Consider the following 15,820-nt stretch of genomic DNA (forward strand, 5'->3'; position numbering starts at 1 on the left):
AAATTGTTTCCATTTTGGTTTGCTTGTTTCTTGGATTGGTTGGGTTATGCATCTGACTTCAGTTGTTTATTCTTTTGGATGAAAATCTGCAGCTGTACAGGCCTGTACAATTTCTGTCCCAGTGTAGCTCTTCCATCAGGTATTCCTGCTATTTTGTTTGCTTCTACATGAAAATTAAGGAACTGGAAAAATAGTACTAGAAACTCTACATGAATGAAATTCTCAAGACTGTTAAGGAGAGGGATGTTTTAGGAGTAGGCTGTGCTCATTCTGTTCCTACATCCCTTGGACAAGTCACTGTTACATGTGGAAAGAAGCCACACACAACTGTTAGCAGTGTGTGGTGTAGCTCTGTGCCAGGGTAGATGCTCCTGTGGATACCAGCAATAGTTATGTGCTGTCTCCTTCCTCTGCACTTCTCTTCCTCAGCTTCCTTGAACTCAAGATGAATGAAAGTGCAGCTTTTCAAGTCTTGGTGGAGTAGTGAATTCTTGCTAAAAACCAAACCAAATGACATTTTCAGAGTAGCCCTGTATTTAAGTGTGGCAGCACATTTAATTTGGTATTCCACAGGTTTTTAATGAGCTACATGTGGATAGGAATTTTTTGAAGAATCTGTCTTTTGCTAATTAAAAAGTAATTAGGTACCAAGGATTTAAACCATCCTAAAGGATGTGTGGCAATGCCAGTGTCCTGTCTGGTGAGGAACAACTGACTGAAACAATTTGAGTGTGGTAGATCATAATTTACTAACTGCTGGATTAAGACCAAGGAAATAAAGAGCTTGTTAGCAGGCCTCCACATTTAGGGGATCTGGAGAGCAAAGAGGTTTACTTTATATGAGGCCCATGTTATGCTGTGCAGGAATTCCCAGTTCAGGGTCAAAAATACTGAGAGTGCCCTTTCACCAGAGAGCTGACAATTAGCTTGCTGCCAGTAGGAAAAGCAGCCTTTGAGTGGTGAGTGAACAGAGTGTCAGCAATGGACCTGGAGAGAGGGGCAGCACACAGTCAGAGCCAGTGACATTCTTCACACCTGCTGTGGGGCATAACAGTAGCTGGCTGCCTCAGCCCGTGGCACTACAAGCAGAGCATTGTGCTGTGACACAGCCTGGACAGCGATTGAATTACACACCGATTAGGTCTTCGCCTTCTCCCTGTCACTGTGGACAATGGAGAATCAGAGAAGTGGACATGAGAGCTTTAGCAGGCCTTGTGCTCTCCAGCAGAGGAGGATTAGTTTGTAAATGGTAAATTGTGTGGGGGCCAAGAGTCGTAAAACTGAACTCTTGCCCTGCTGCTGCCTCAAAGGCACAGGCTCTGCAGAAAAGCCCTTCTCCCCCCTTCTGCTAAATGCTGTGATCAGGGGAGGGGTGGGCATGTGGTGGAATCTGCTCCTCCTTTCCTCTGCCAAAGAAGGAAGAAGAAACTGGTACATTGGTACAGATTTGCTCCTCACCATCTCTTACTGTCTTTTCTAAAGAAGGGCATGGGATTAAATTAATCAGTCTTCTGCCATTTCCACAGGGATACGGATTTGCCTCTCCCCGAGGTGCTGCTGGCTGGTTCACTGCCTGCTGGAGGGTGTCTCTCAGATCTGACTTAACCTGAAGCATGCACTTCCTCAGGAGGTCTGCAGCAGGGCTGGAGGAGAGCAAACACTGCATCCCTTCCCTCCTGTCAGCTGCTGCCTCACAACTGCAGTGTCTGTGCTGTGCTCTCAGCTCCCTCACTCTGAAATGTTCCTCGTGGTGGTTTGTACAGAGCTGCCTTGGAGCAGGCTTTGCTTTTGGTGGCAGTATCCCTTGTTGCCATGCCATTAATGAAGATGGTTTTAGCCTTGCCTTTATTCCACTGGGACCAGCTCCTCTACCCACAGGCACCAAAAGTGGCAAATCTTCATAACCTTTTTTAATTTTCAGTTGAAGCTCTACATCACATGAACTTCTTGGGGTTTTTTGAGAGGTAAAGACTTTTTTTTTCTTTTTTTTTTTTTGAAACCACACCAAATAAACAAATAAAAACCCAAACATCACAGCCCAACAAACCCAAAACTAACAGAAAAAAAATCAAAACCCACCCATTGAACGCAAGTTGGAGAAACAACTGCAGTGTGTGACTGATACAGTCCATGGGAGTACAAAGCATTCCAGTCTGATCTTGCACATCCACTCCCTACACCTATTAATAGCTTTTAGGCATGGGCATAGACATGGAGATGGGCAAGAGTAGATTGCCATGCAGACATTTATCTGGGAACCATACTGTTTTCTGGAACTAAAGATTTCAGTGTGATAAAGTGGACATTTTAAAGCATTGGGAGAGATAGGGGGGAGGTAACTGCCCTTAAACTGAGGTTGGATTGGGCATTCTCACCTCTTGGAATCTGCCAGTAAATAGCAAAGTATATGAGCAATGGAAATATGTGCTTCTTATCATCTTAAGGCATATTGATCCTGAATCATCACAGGGGAATTCAATAGGGGTGTTCTTATTAGTGATCTAAAAATATGTGTGGTTGAATACATGTAAAACTGTATCTTATTCCAGTTGTCTTTATTACTGCAATAAATGATACCAACTCTCTCTTCCTACAGACTTTATCTCATCTGTTTACAGTGCTGGCATTTATTTTGTTTTGAGCTGAGAAACAATGCATGCCTAGATACTGTAAGGTTGTAGAGGCTTTATGAACATATCATTTAAAAGGAATTGTTTCTGCTCTGGTTACTAGTTTGAACTGAGAAAAGATACTCGTATTTCATCCTCCTGAAAGAAATAATAGACTTGCTGTAATAGAGCAGTTCTGAGTAATCTGCTCATAAACAATCCATTCCAGATCCAGAAAACTCCCAAATCTCTCCCACCGATTTTGTCTTATAGGTGGCAAATCCTTAGTAACTCTCAAAAATGCTCACAAGTCTGCAGGGCATGAAGGCTTTGCTTTGGCTTTTTTTTTTTGGTAAAATTTGATTTAAAAAAAATGAATGAGAAATTTAGATGTTGTTCAACATAGTACTGATAACTGAAAGTGCATTTTCGAAACTGGAAAATAACAGCTATTCTAAGTAGTCACTGTTGGTTTTACTGCTATGGAGTGTTTCAGAGGTAAGTTTTAAAACAAAAAAAGGAAAACCAGTCATTCACGAGTGCTGATACAGGAATGACAGAGGTTAATACCACTGACATCATGTTGGAACTGTATAGCATTTTGTTAATGGTTATTAATGCCCTGCTGCTGGGAGACAGACAGTGCCAGCTGCCCTTAGTGCGGTGCCTCTGCGGGTGTGCCTGGGCCTCTGCTCAGGAAGGACAGGGCCCTGAGGAAGGCTCAAATCTGCTCCCTTCTGAAACAGGAGGAGAGGAGACACTGAGAGAAGGCATTTGCAGTGCCTTGCTCAGAACAGGGTTTGGACAGTGAAGCAGGAGCAGCAGACACACCTATGGAGCCACATCCAGGAGGTACTGAGAACTTGTGTTCAATTCAGATCTCCAGGACTAAACTCAAGATACACCTGCTTTGGAAGAAAACAGCAATAGATTCAGATAAACATGCATGGAAATGATGCCAGTAAGCCTGGGGAAGAAGCCTAGGTTAATGTAAGAGAACTCAGAGCTTTGTACATCAGGGGAAAGGGGTCAGAAATGCTGTAGGCTGAAGGAGAAAAGCCCTTGAGAGGAAGGGAAAGGAACTTTGTAATGGCAGAATGATGATGGATATGGAACAATTAATTAGCTTTGACTACATCATGTTCATTGTACTTCTAGATTTGTGGGTTTAGCTGCCTCACTTGGGGCTGGCTATTACTTTGTGTAATACCTTTGAATTTCATCCACCATAAGGGAATGAAACAGATACAGAAAAGTGCAATATGTCAGTGTAGCATATCAAATTGAGACAGGCATTTTTAGCAGTCTGTACTGAATGGAGGTTTAAGCCTGCATTAGATTATTCCGTAAGTGTATTGTTGTTATGACAAACCTGAAAGGAGCTAAAAGCATTTCAGTAGATCAAAAAAGGAAACTTTGATTTGCTTTCCCACAGCCTGGACCCAAAATGGGATTGTCAGCCAGTCTTACATGGCCTGGCTGTGAACTACACAATCACCCCCCGGTGAATGGGAGCAGAACACCTGGAGATGAGTTGTGAGTCCTGTGGGAGTAACTGGCTCTCCAGGCCTCTCCACATGGTTCAGCTTCTAGATCTCTTTAAATACTGGTGCAGTGTAACCTGAATAATGCACTGGGAATGTTCAGCCAAGAAATGCCTGATGGCCCAAGGACATTTTGATGATGACTGCTATCTGATGTGCCACACAGACTGTTGTACTCTCTTTCATGCTAATTAAAAACTAGTATATCACTGCTTATATTTTCTAAAAGGGAAAATACGAGTTTGATCCCATGAACCTCAGGTTTGGGCACACAATTTAATTTAAAACCTCATTAATTTTGCACACCCATTAATTATTAGAAAGAAATGGAAACATCCATGCAATATTGTACATGTACTTCCCAATTATGCAGCCTAATATTCAAACACAATGATTTGTACGGACTTTATTTTTTCTGGTCATTTTTACAAATAGAGTTGCCCATACAAATAGTTTGCAATCAATTTCAGTGCAAAGCGTGAGCAGCAGGAGCTCAAGGTCAAGAGGAGCAGGTTTTCTCCTCTGCATGGCATTGCATCATCAGTACTGCAGGTACATTGTTTGTCTGGTTTTAAGGATTTCTTTAATATTTTTTTCTTTTTTCTTTTCTTTAGCTACATAAAATGGTTCATGTTACTCTTTCCAGTAGCTCAGACTTCTATAATTATTACAAAAAATTTGCAAAGGAAAAAAAAAAGTGTAACCAAACACACTATTTTGAAGAGCTTCAAATTGAAAGTAACATTGGAATTCTGTATTCCTTCAAGAAAATAGACTCTTACTCGTTAACTTCTAGTCTTTGATATTGGTAGATAATATTTGGAAGAATTTTGAATGGCTGGGACTCAAGCTTGACTTTTCATTTGCATTTCACACTGGAGCAAATCAAACAAATCAGAATGAAGCTTGAATAAGCTTCTACTCACTCCAATCAGTGCAGGATAGCCCCTGCAATCTAATGTATGTCTAGGCTTTGCCTCTTGAAATTTTTCTTCTGGGGGTGAAGAAAGAGGAGAATTTTTCTATAATTTACAGTTAACAGAGTCTATAATTAATAATTAACAGAGCAGCAATGAGACTCTAAAAGGTGCTTTTATCTTAAAGTAATAAACAATCAATACAAGGTCATTTCTGAAGGATAAAGTGGCAGTTTGGCTTGGGTGGGGTTTTTTTGGTGGGTTTGGGTTTCTTTGCATATAAGGAAATATGGTAACTGGTGCCTCTTATTATGCCTACAGTGTAACTCACTCTGGAAGCTTGATTTATTGTTTTGGATTTGTAGCTGGTGAAAAGGAAGTTAAAAATAATTTCCAAAACCTGATCTCTAGCAGATGGAGGTCTTGCAGAAAAACAGTCAGGTATGTTCTAATGCACCAACATTTGGGTCTTCTTCTTGGTGTTGCATTATGAGTCTGTTTAAAATACTTCACCTCTTTAAGGTTTGACTATGTTAGCATTTCCCTATAGTTGCCAGAGTGGTGCCTGACTGGAAATTAATCATCCTGTATTTGTGTAAACATGAACTGCTTGTCTGGAAACCTGTGTGGAATGGTTGAATGTGCCATGGGCTGGTTAATAGTGTGTATGACTGCTATGTACAGAACCATACACTGAGCTATTTCTGGCTGTGTTTTGGTGAGTTTGAGCTGAATTTTGAATCTGTTTATTGACCCTAAGGTGTGTGTGTTTTCTTCTTTCATGGAAAGAGAATAGGACTTTTGAATTGGTTAAGACAACAGAAACAACAAAAGTTGTCTCTCTGTTGAGAAAAGTTGTCTCTTTGTTGAGAAAATTAACTCCCTAACCTGAAATCATGTGTGCCAAGTTACCTTCACTGGCATTGTGAGAGCAACAGCAAAGGGTTCACATAGTTATTAACTGGACTTTTATGGGTAAAGTACCTACCTTTCTCCTAGAAAGAAGTAGTATCCTACCTGGCTTCACTCAAGCAGCAGCAACAGTCTTGGAATCACAGAATGGCCTGGGTTGGAGGGACCTTAAAGATCATCTCATTCCAACCCCTCTGCCATGAGCAGGGGAGACACCTTCCACTAGACCAAGGTTGCTGAGAGCCCCATCTCCAATCTGGCCTAGAAACACTTCCATGGATGGGCCATCCACACTTCTCTGGGCAACCTGTATCAGTATCATCATTCTCACAGTAAAGAATCTCTCAATATCTAATCTAAACCTATTTTCTTTCATTTTAATACCATTCCTCTCATGCCCTGATGAAAAGTCCCTTCCCAGATCTTGTAAGCCCCCTTTAAGTACTGGAAGATGCTATAAAGTCTCCTCAGAGCCTTCTCTTCTCTGAACAGGCTGAACAGCCCCAACTCTCTCAGCCTGCCAAAATTCTTTAGTGTTTGAAAAATGCTGAAGAGCACTTGTTTTTCTGCCTTTCTTCCCCTCCTCCTTATGAAATGGAAGGACTTTCACTCCTGTTACTTCTTGGGAGATACATTAATTTATCATAGGCTTTTCTATATGAACAGGTTTACAGAGTTGTGTTGCCAAATTGATAATACCAGAGGAAGGTGTAAAAGCATAAGGGAAACATGAAATTGAATGTCTTAGTTAAAGATGCAAACTGCAGATGTCAGCAAACCGCAAAGCCATTCAAACTGTGAAGGAAATGAGGGGCACTGAATTCATTGGGAGCTGAAGATGTTGAATAAGCACTTTGAGTAGAAAGGATGCTGGCAAACACTGGGGATGGGGTTTGGCTGCTGGAGAACCATGTGATGCTCCAAAACTAGTTGTTTTTAGGGGGCTCGAATGGGCCCCTAAAAACAGTGTAGAGTCGAATGGGCTTATAAATATGAGCACTTCAGTCATGTGCCTCAAAAGAACATCTCTTCAACCTGTACCTGTTATAAATAAAGGAGATTAAAAGGGAGAAGTTGAAGAACTTTGTTCAGGTGCTTGAACAAAGAATCTGGAAACAGCCAAGTGAATCAGACTTGTCTTGCAAAAAGAATGGTGTAATAAGTCAGTCTTGTAGGCTCTCATCTGTCTCTGAATCTGCATATATGCCATCATGAAATTGCAGAACAGCGTTTGCAAGAACAGTCTAAGATTTTGGTTAGTAAGGCTTAAGGTTGAAGGCAGCTCCTTGTCTTCAGAGACTGCTTTCTTTTTAAAAGCTGAGGGCTTAGTTTCCCCTGCCACAACCCTGTGGCGATTGGCAGTACCTCAGCCTGATCTATGAACTTAAAACACATTTGATCTATATGCTGGTGCTTACTGCCAGGTCCTGCCACTCCACCTGAATAACTATAACATGCTCATAAATCAGGGGAGAGCATTCCTTGCTGACACCATCCCAAATGCCCTACTGAGCTGAAGCCTGTGTTAGCCATCAATGCCTCTTACATAAACATGTCATACTTTAAAGTAGGGTCTTGCAAAAAGCACAAACAATATGCTGGTATGGAGGGGCCACACAAAGTCAAGAGCTGTTAAGTGGGGGGAAGAGAAGGAGAAGAATCTCTTGATGATAAATATATCTACCAGACACATATGGAAAGAAAATAGTTAAGTCTATCTTACATTTTTTTCAAAATGAAATAGTCAGATGTGGAAATGATTGTCATATTCCCTGGGAACTTGGAAGCTAGGAGCCACAGGAAAATAATGATGCATGATACTTTGGCTTTTGTTGTATTCCCTTCAGCCTGCTCTTCATCCCACACCTCATGCATCAGATACCCAGTAGTCTGTGTATCTGATTAGGTAGCAAAAAACTCTCAGTTACATTTGGTTTGCCATAGAAAGCTGAGTAAGAACAATGTGTGTGTGCATTCAAAACCACTTCCTAAGCCTTGTTTAAAGTCACCCACCAACACTGTGGCTGGTAGTTCCTGTCTCCCAATATCAATACTCAGATAAGCTGATGCCAATTTTGGGCACTGTAAGAGAAATGTTAAGGAGCATCCCAGGCACACCTTTGTTATAGTACACAGCTGAGTGACTTGTAAACCTCGTGTGTTTGTGTTCGTGCAGCCTTTGAAGTGAATGGGTAAGGAGGGTGCTCTCCAGCACAGCAGCTGGAACACACACAGCCAGAAGTGACACCAGGCTGTAAAGAGCGTCTGCGGCCGCCCCTGTCAGATGGGTCACAAATCAGGGGTCTGACAGGTGCCTGTGCTGGACCCTGCTCCAGGGTGTGCCTTGGTGTGCAGCAGCAGGTAGGAAACCTGCGTGGTGGGTGGCCAGATTGTACAAATGACTCAAATTCTCTGCTCGGGGCAGCCTGGTGCATAGCTTGGTGCAGAATTAAGAGCATTTGCTTTTCCTTAAACTGGGATGAATGCTGTTTATGCTCTGACTTCAGGTTGGGTTCAATTCCACGCTCTTTAATAGTCACAATAACCTTAAGGTTAATTTGTAGCATTAAGGCAAGAGGTTTTTGTGAAACAAAAAAATGAGCCTGCAGTTCCCCAATTGCTCCTACTGAAAGGGTGCCCTCAGCACCCATGTTGCTTTCCCAAGGAGGGAGGTCCAGCATGCAAGAGGGAGGTGTAAGTGCTCACATCCTGGAAGGGCTTCAGGGTGTTTGGGCATGGACTTTTCTTATGGAATATCTAATATCTAATCTATCCCTGTGAGTAATTTCTAGCTGATTAGGATAATTGATGAGTATTACTCTGCTGTGATAGTATTTGTGATGGTGATGACCTTCCAAAAATGCATGTGGGAGACATGACAAAATTTTTTTTCCACTGCCTGCTTAGAATTGGTTTTTACTGCCTTACCCTCTAGCCATGTACATTAATTCCTGAGGTGCCCTTACCCCTTCACCACCTCCTTCTATATATAATTTAAGGTTTTTAGGGATTGATACAAAGCAATCAGTCTGTAGGAGATTGCTTTGTCATCCTGACACCTTATTGGTGTTAACTGGCAGCAGCTCTCACTTTATGTAGGCACTGTAGTGCCTTGTGGCAGGTCTGTGCTTTTACATCCCAGCCTTCAGAGAAGCAGGCAAGTTTTGATCAGGGACAATAGCTTTTACATGACTGTTTTTAGAACCAGAAGGCAAAGGCTGAGGCAGCAGCTCTGAACACGCGCCGGCCTCGGGAGAGGCTCCTCGCTGCTGTGCAGCTGTTGTGAGAGCTGGGCAGGACATGGGGCTCCAAAGCCGAGTGCCACATGTGCTTAGGCAGCCCTTGGCAATCCTGCCTGAAGTCAACTTCTGTTTAGGTCGTGGTGGTTTTTTTTCTTTTTCCAGGCCGTCACTTGATAGGGTTTAATCCTGTAAGATACTCAGCAAAGAAGCTGATACAGGAAAGTATTTCTGCAGATGCTTAATTTTCAGTGAATAAGTGGTCCTTTTATGTGGGTGGGAGCACTCATGTGCTTAAAGTTAAGCACATGCTTAAGTGCTTTCTTGGACTGGGGCCAAAATGCTAATGTGATGGAGATTCCCTTTCTCAAGTAACTGCAGTGTTCAGGACTTCATGTGGACCCTTGGGCCTGCAGGATTACTGAAATACACCCATGACTGGTGAATATTGGACACTTTGGTTCTTAAACTTTTCATTTTCAGCAAAACCTTCATGCAATGTTGCTATATTATGACTTATATATTTTGCATACAAAGAATAGTTCTTTACTAGGCCTGTGACAGACTTGAAAAGAAACCCTGTTGCTGACCTCAAATTGATTTTCTTATGAGGATATTTTATTTTTTCTGTTTGAGGAAAAAACCAAAAGATTCCTTCAGCACCTTTTGCTCTGACCCCACTGCCTTATCTTTAAACTTTTCCTACAACACTTTTGGAAGAAAATCAGCCTTTGATGGGCACCACTAAGATGTTGAATTCCAACTGCTGGCAGTCTGATGTTGCACTTGCCGACGAAAGTCTGCTTTGATGACAGCAGTGGTAACAAGCCCAAAGCACACGTGTGTGGGATGTGACAGGGGTGTGCACCTGTCTCGGGCTGGGGGCACCAGGTCTTCCCCGTGGCAGCCTCCTCGGTGGCTGTGCTAATCACCGGCGGTGACACGGGAGTGACACTGCCATGCCCGGCACATAGGAGCCAGCAGGGTGCTGGGGCTCTAAGTACACAGCTGCTTCTCAAATTATGATGCGCAGGGTCAGAGGTCACTGCAGAAAAAGCAGATAAAATTATGCTTCCTACTGCCACCATGCCACATCAAAATGCTAAATTGTTTGTTTTATAGTGGGTCTGTCAAGCTGTTCTGCTGTAGCAGACACGTGAACTTCTCAGCTCGCTTGTAGCCCTTTAACAATAAAGGGGTTTGTTTTCTCAATATTGTGCCAGAGATTTCTTTCTGTTAACTGTTGCTCTTTGACTGCTGCTATAAAATAGAAGTTTTTAGACATTTTTAAAGTGTTTCCCCGGTGGTGAGGCTTGGCAGGAGGGTGAGGGTGTGGGGCCAGCAGTGCTGCAGGATTTGTCTGCTCTGGCCGTGCTGTGTGTGGGCATGGCAGCCTGTGGGTTCCCCTTGGATACCTGGGATATGGGATAAGCTGTGGGCAGATGGCTGTGCACAGGATGAGCCATCTAGGTTAATGACCTGGGCAATGCTGTCTGCCTTTCTGTTCGTGGCTGCTGCTTCTGTTCCTGCTTCAGAAATAGGGCAGATCTTTATCCTGCGTGCAGCATCCGCTCACTTTTCTCAGAGTCTCTCGACGCCTCTCTGCTGTCCTTTCCACTTGAATTTGTATTGAACAAGGGATGCTGCTTACAAGAAACTTGTGGAACTAAGAGTGAGAACCAGGCTGGAAAAACCATAAGAGTTCAAATATGTAGGGTATGTGATGCTTTCTCCAGCTTTGACTTTTTTTGAGTTCCTTTTTATTGTGAAGGGCTTGTTAATTTTTTGTTAAATTCTTCGACCATAACTGTGACCAAAGAGAGGAATGCATTTGACAAGTGCAATAAAGCAACTGTTCCGTGTTTATGGCAAGTGCTATACTTTTATGCTATTAATTCAAATTGCCTGGATTTTTATAAAACTGGGACAGTATAGGGTTACCTACCTTGCTAGAACAGTTGAAATGGATCACACTACAAAGTAGTCCACATCTCCCTATCAAATTTTAGAGAAAATAATCTTGGAGTCATAGGGGAGGTGTATGTCTCTGGAGCACAGCTTTTAGATACATTTTTGTAGCCAGCAATTGTTGGGAGTCCCAAAAAGAAATAATAGGAAAATGCCATTAAGTAAAATAGAAAGTTCAGTGCAAAAAGAAAATCAGTTGCACTGCATGTGAGGTAGTGACACTTAGGAGGACACAGGTAACTTCAGAAATGTGTTTTGCTACACTACTGTAACTAAGCAGAGAATGTGACTGCTGTACTCAGTCCTCTTCCAAGAGGAGAAGTGGTGGGAAGTGTACATGGGAATGATTTTCTTGAGCAGACTTCTGCTGAAAACCAGAGGCGTGAAAATAATTGGTTATTTTTCTTCAGTTTGACAGTTGTACAGGCAAGGAAAAATCCTTTGGGACCAGAGAAGTCTTTAGAGAATGGAGAAAGCATGAATGTGTTCCAAGACAAATGCACTACTTCAATTCCAGGTATTTTTATTTTTTTCTTTTTTTTCCCCTAAGTAACAGCAAGAAATCCAGGGTCTTGTTTGTTTGTTTGTTTGTTTGTTTGTTTTTCTGGGGATTTGTTGCTTTTTAATTAACAAGGTAAAATTCAGAAGTCATGTGCAGCTCCAAGAGGGAAGGAGTGTGGGGCATCCCTGCCTCTATACATACATCCAGCAGGGTTAGCATTCATGTCACAAAGATGTTGATGCTCTCCTCTTGGCCTGGCAGAGCAGAAAGAGTGTCTGAATTCAAGTTTCTCCATCCAAAAATAGTTCTGACCACTGAATGAAGGATATGAAGTGGAAAACCTGGTAAGAATGACCATAGTGCCCTGTACATGAATTCCCATGCATTTGTAACTTGTTTTCTTACACTGAAAAGGAATAATGGGGTTGGGTAGAAATAGACACCCCCAAATAAGCTGGGAAGACTCTCTGTGACAAACCTGGCCCAACATTACTTGAGTTTAGGATAAGTGCAGACAAGTAATTAAATGCTCTTGAGTGCACTTAGGCTTTCTTTGAAGCCAAGATTTTTGGTACAGAGATAAGCTGCTCTGCTTCCAGGGAAGGGCTGGATGTTCCTCCCTGCTGGATCTCATGTTCATGGTGTGCTCAGTCACTTGTGGTCAGTGACTGCAACCTGATAGCCATTGCTAAATCCTCAGTGTCTTCTTGAAGGGACTCTGTGGAAAAGGAATAGTCACTATAGCAAGAACAACTTGTACAAGGGTTTGAATAGAACCAAGGCTTTTGGATTTTGGAGGTGGTTGCTCATGTGCCAAAGAGGCTAACCCTTGTTTTTGTGTCAGCTCCCCATCTTTGTGGGATAGTCTCACCTCTCAGTGCCTACTAAGCGGTTGGTGTGCAAATGGTGGCTTTTTGAACTGCAGTATTTGTTTGAGCCTTGTGTCACCTGACTGAGGTCAGTGAACCTCACCATTCATCTTGGACAAATTCTTCTTATATTGTCAGGCTTCTGTTTTGGAAATGAAGTTATGATCTTTGCTGTCGCCTCATGAGTGACAAATATAAGGCAATGGAAAAGGACTTAACCCTAATCCTGCAAAATTAATTCCATAACAAAGTTGATCACTGAACAAGAAAATAGAGCTGGGGCAGAGAATCAAGTTATCTCCATTTGGTTTGAGCCAACTTCTTCCTGATTAAAAACTGTCACATATTTTCTTTATAATACCATTCTCGAACTCTTACATTTTATACCACTATCTTAATCAGTTCAAAGCTACGGTGTTTGCTCAGGTCCTTAAGGTGACTTCTAACAATAGTAGCAGAAAGAATGATCTGCTGATGCTTTGAGAGGATAATCCTGGAGTCTGTGGAATGGCATCAACCAGAGGGTGTCATTCCCTGCCCATTATGTTGATTTTTTTCTTGTACATGAGAAGCAGGCTTGTATTTGAGGTTTTCAGTTTAGATCTGTGTCCTCTGTTCTGAAAACAATGATTCCTAAGCAGTTCCTGAAGAAACTTTCCCTCAAAGGTTTGGGTGGGTAGAACTAGGAAAGTGAAACTGCTTCTAGGGTAGTCTATTCTTACGTATGTTTCTTTCTTGGAGTGCACTGTTAAATGCACTGTGGAGCCTGGGATGACCAGGTCATCCCATGCTATGTGTTACCCTATAGCTAATGCCAACTGCAATTTCAAGTGCTCCCTCCTAATCTCTCCCCCTCATGCATTATTTCCTTGTGCAGCATTAACACACCACATGCTGATCCACTGTTGCTTCATGGATTTAGAAAATAATCTACAGGCCTGCAGTGATGTAAAACATTAAATATTGTTTTAAATTTCGGAGGCGCCATCCTGCCTACACGGTACTTAGGGTGGGCAGCACGCCAGCGCCTTTGCTGGCATGTGCCTGAGAACTGGAGCATGCCTGCTCCCCGTGAACAAAGCAAAGCCCAGGACAATAAGGCAGGAACGATGACAGACAGGGAAGGGCTGGCTTATGGCTTGTGCTGTTTGACCATAATATCAGCTTTGGAGACTATACTGTCTGGAGGGCTAAGAGTTTCTTTCTACACTCCTGCCTTACTGCCTGCACCTGCCCATCCGAGGGCAGCAAGAATGAAAGGACACTTTATAGAGCTTCCAGGGGCTTGTCAGTCAGTTATTGCACAGTGGGATTTCGCTGGATGCTTCATACTCCTTCTCTCACTCAGCATTGCCAGATAACACAGTGCATTTCTTCTTAGTTTGCTTCCCTCTTTCTCTTTGACACAGCAAAAAGCTGGTTTGTGTCTGGCAGGGGAAGGGCTGGGAAAGCCTGTGTGCTGTGCTGTGCTGTTCTGTGTGTGTGGAGGGAGCAGAGGTAGTGCAGAGTGCCTGCTGCACTTTTTGGGATACCTGTGAGCTGTGCCTTTCCTTTCTGCCCCAGAGGAGTAAATTCCCACTGCAACCCTGCCTGTGGATGGGCTGTTCTTCACCCCAGGTTTTCAGTGATGTATCCACACCCACGCTCACTATTTGCACAGGGACAACTAGAACAGAGATTGTGTTTTCTTTTTCTTGCAGTGACTTGGACATGAGTAACCATTGGGAGTCGTCCTGTTTCCATTCTGCAAAGCTGCAGTTGCATGATGTCAGCTGGAAAGCTGCAGAAGCTCAGAGTGGTGTGTGCAGCTGCTCAGCCCTCTGGGCACAGCCTGCCCCTCTGTCTGCATGGGGCACACATAAACTGGGCCTGGTTTTAGGTCCCTGCCTGAGGACTGCTGACCCTGACCTTACCTGCAATGTTCCTGATGTTGGGAAAATGTCAGTCCCCTTTAACTTTCTCATCAGCACATCAGCTCCTGTCTTTGTGGCCATGGATCCCAAGTTCCTTGTGAAGGAGAGCACCCAGCCTATGCAAGGTGGTCCTGCACTTCTGAATTCATGGCATGGTGAATGATGTTTTGGAAGTCAGATCGTCAGATACTGTTGGAAACATCTACACATGAGCTGCTTAATATAGTTCATTATATTGGAGTGTCTGCATGAAAGAGGCAGGAGAAAAGGGTTGCCCACAAACATTATCAGTACAAATCAGCATGTTATTAATGCAGCCAAAGGTATGGTCTGTTTCTACACCCACCCTTTAATGCATGTGAACGTGCTTAATTCTGTGAGAACTTGCAAAGCCAGAAGCTATATGAACTTGGCTGTCACACACTTCTTAAAGCATTATTTCTCCTTTTGCCTCTTAGAGACCCCTCTAATGCCAAATGGCCCAAGAACTTCAAAGACATACCACAATTTAAATCTGTCCTTCATGCTTTTGCTTCCTTCAGCATCTAACTGTGGCAAGGGCAGCTTCTCACTGGCTCTAGGGGCTCTCTCTTCAGACTTTTAAATGTAAGTGAATTATAACAGTTCACATTACCTGGTCCAGCTGCACTAGAAATGGGCATCTTGACTCGTTAGAAAAACAAGCATCTCTCTTCCACTGGGTCTAAACTCCTCATTAGCTTTGAAATATTTCACTCTGCTCCCACTCCTCAAGTTACAGCTTCTTTGGCCAAGTTCATTAGTTCTTATTTCCAGAAACTGCTGTATCTCACAGAGCTTCTGAACTGGTTACAAGGTGATTAATACAGGTGAGGTACCTGTTCTAATTTTAATGTAACTGGCATAAATTACTTTCTGAAGTTGCGTTTTCTTCAAGAGATGGAAGTGCAGAGCATTGATGTGCCATCTTGGAGCATTTATAGGATGAGGGTCCTGAATTTTCTCTCTGCATGCTTAATTTTGTGTAAGCTTTGCCTCTTTCTTTTGAAGAGTTGCTGTAACTACCAACTTAACTACTGTAGTAACACTGGGAACACAAAATAATGAAAAACAGAAATGCAATTTAGCTAGAAACCCCTAAATGCATTATTCTCATGTTTTAACCTAGCTGACTGAGTTAAGAGGGCAAGTGTGGAAGCAACACTTCCTGGCTGTCCCAGTGTGCTGTTCCTTCCCTTGCTGGCCAGCAGCAGGCAATAGTGTCCTGTCATGTTCATGTCCAGGTGTTAGTGGTCTCTAACCTGGACTGCTAATGGATGGAATTAGCTCTGAATGTGTGAAATAAACTCAACCAATGGAAAGGAAAAA

The 15,820-nt window shown here is 42.8% G+C and overlaps 1 long non-coding RNA gene across 12 annotated transcripts in view; it reads left to right on the plus strand.

Annotated features, from left to right (window-relative positions):
• LOC135303477 (uncharacterized) overlaps positions 1-15,820 on the plus strand; it is a 36,823-nt gene extending 21,003 nt beyond the window's left edge. For 11 of the 12 annotated variants that reach the window (XR_010364942.1, XR_010364938.1, XR_010364937.1 and 8 more), the window contains one exon: positions 1,527-1,993. This is a non-coding gene — a long non-coding RNA (uncharacterized LOC135303477). Of the gene's footprint in view, positions 1-1,526; positions 1,994-4,623; positions 4,706-5,391; positions 5,512-11,599; positions 11,707-14,260 lie in introns of those variants that run through there. The other variant, XR_010364935.1, reaches the window with a different exon arrangement.

Source organism: Passer domesticus, chromosome 6 (genome assembly GCF_036417665.1).
Source record: "Passer domesticus isolate bPasDom1 chromosome 6, bPasDom1.hap1, whole genome shotgun sequence".
NCBI classification, from domain to species: Eukaryota; Metazoa; Chordata; class Aves; order Passeriformes; family Passeridae; genus Passer; species Passer domesticus.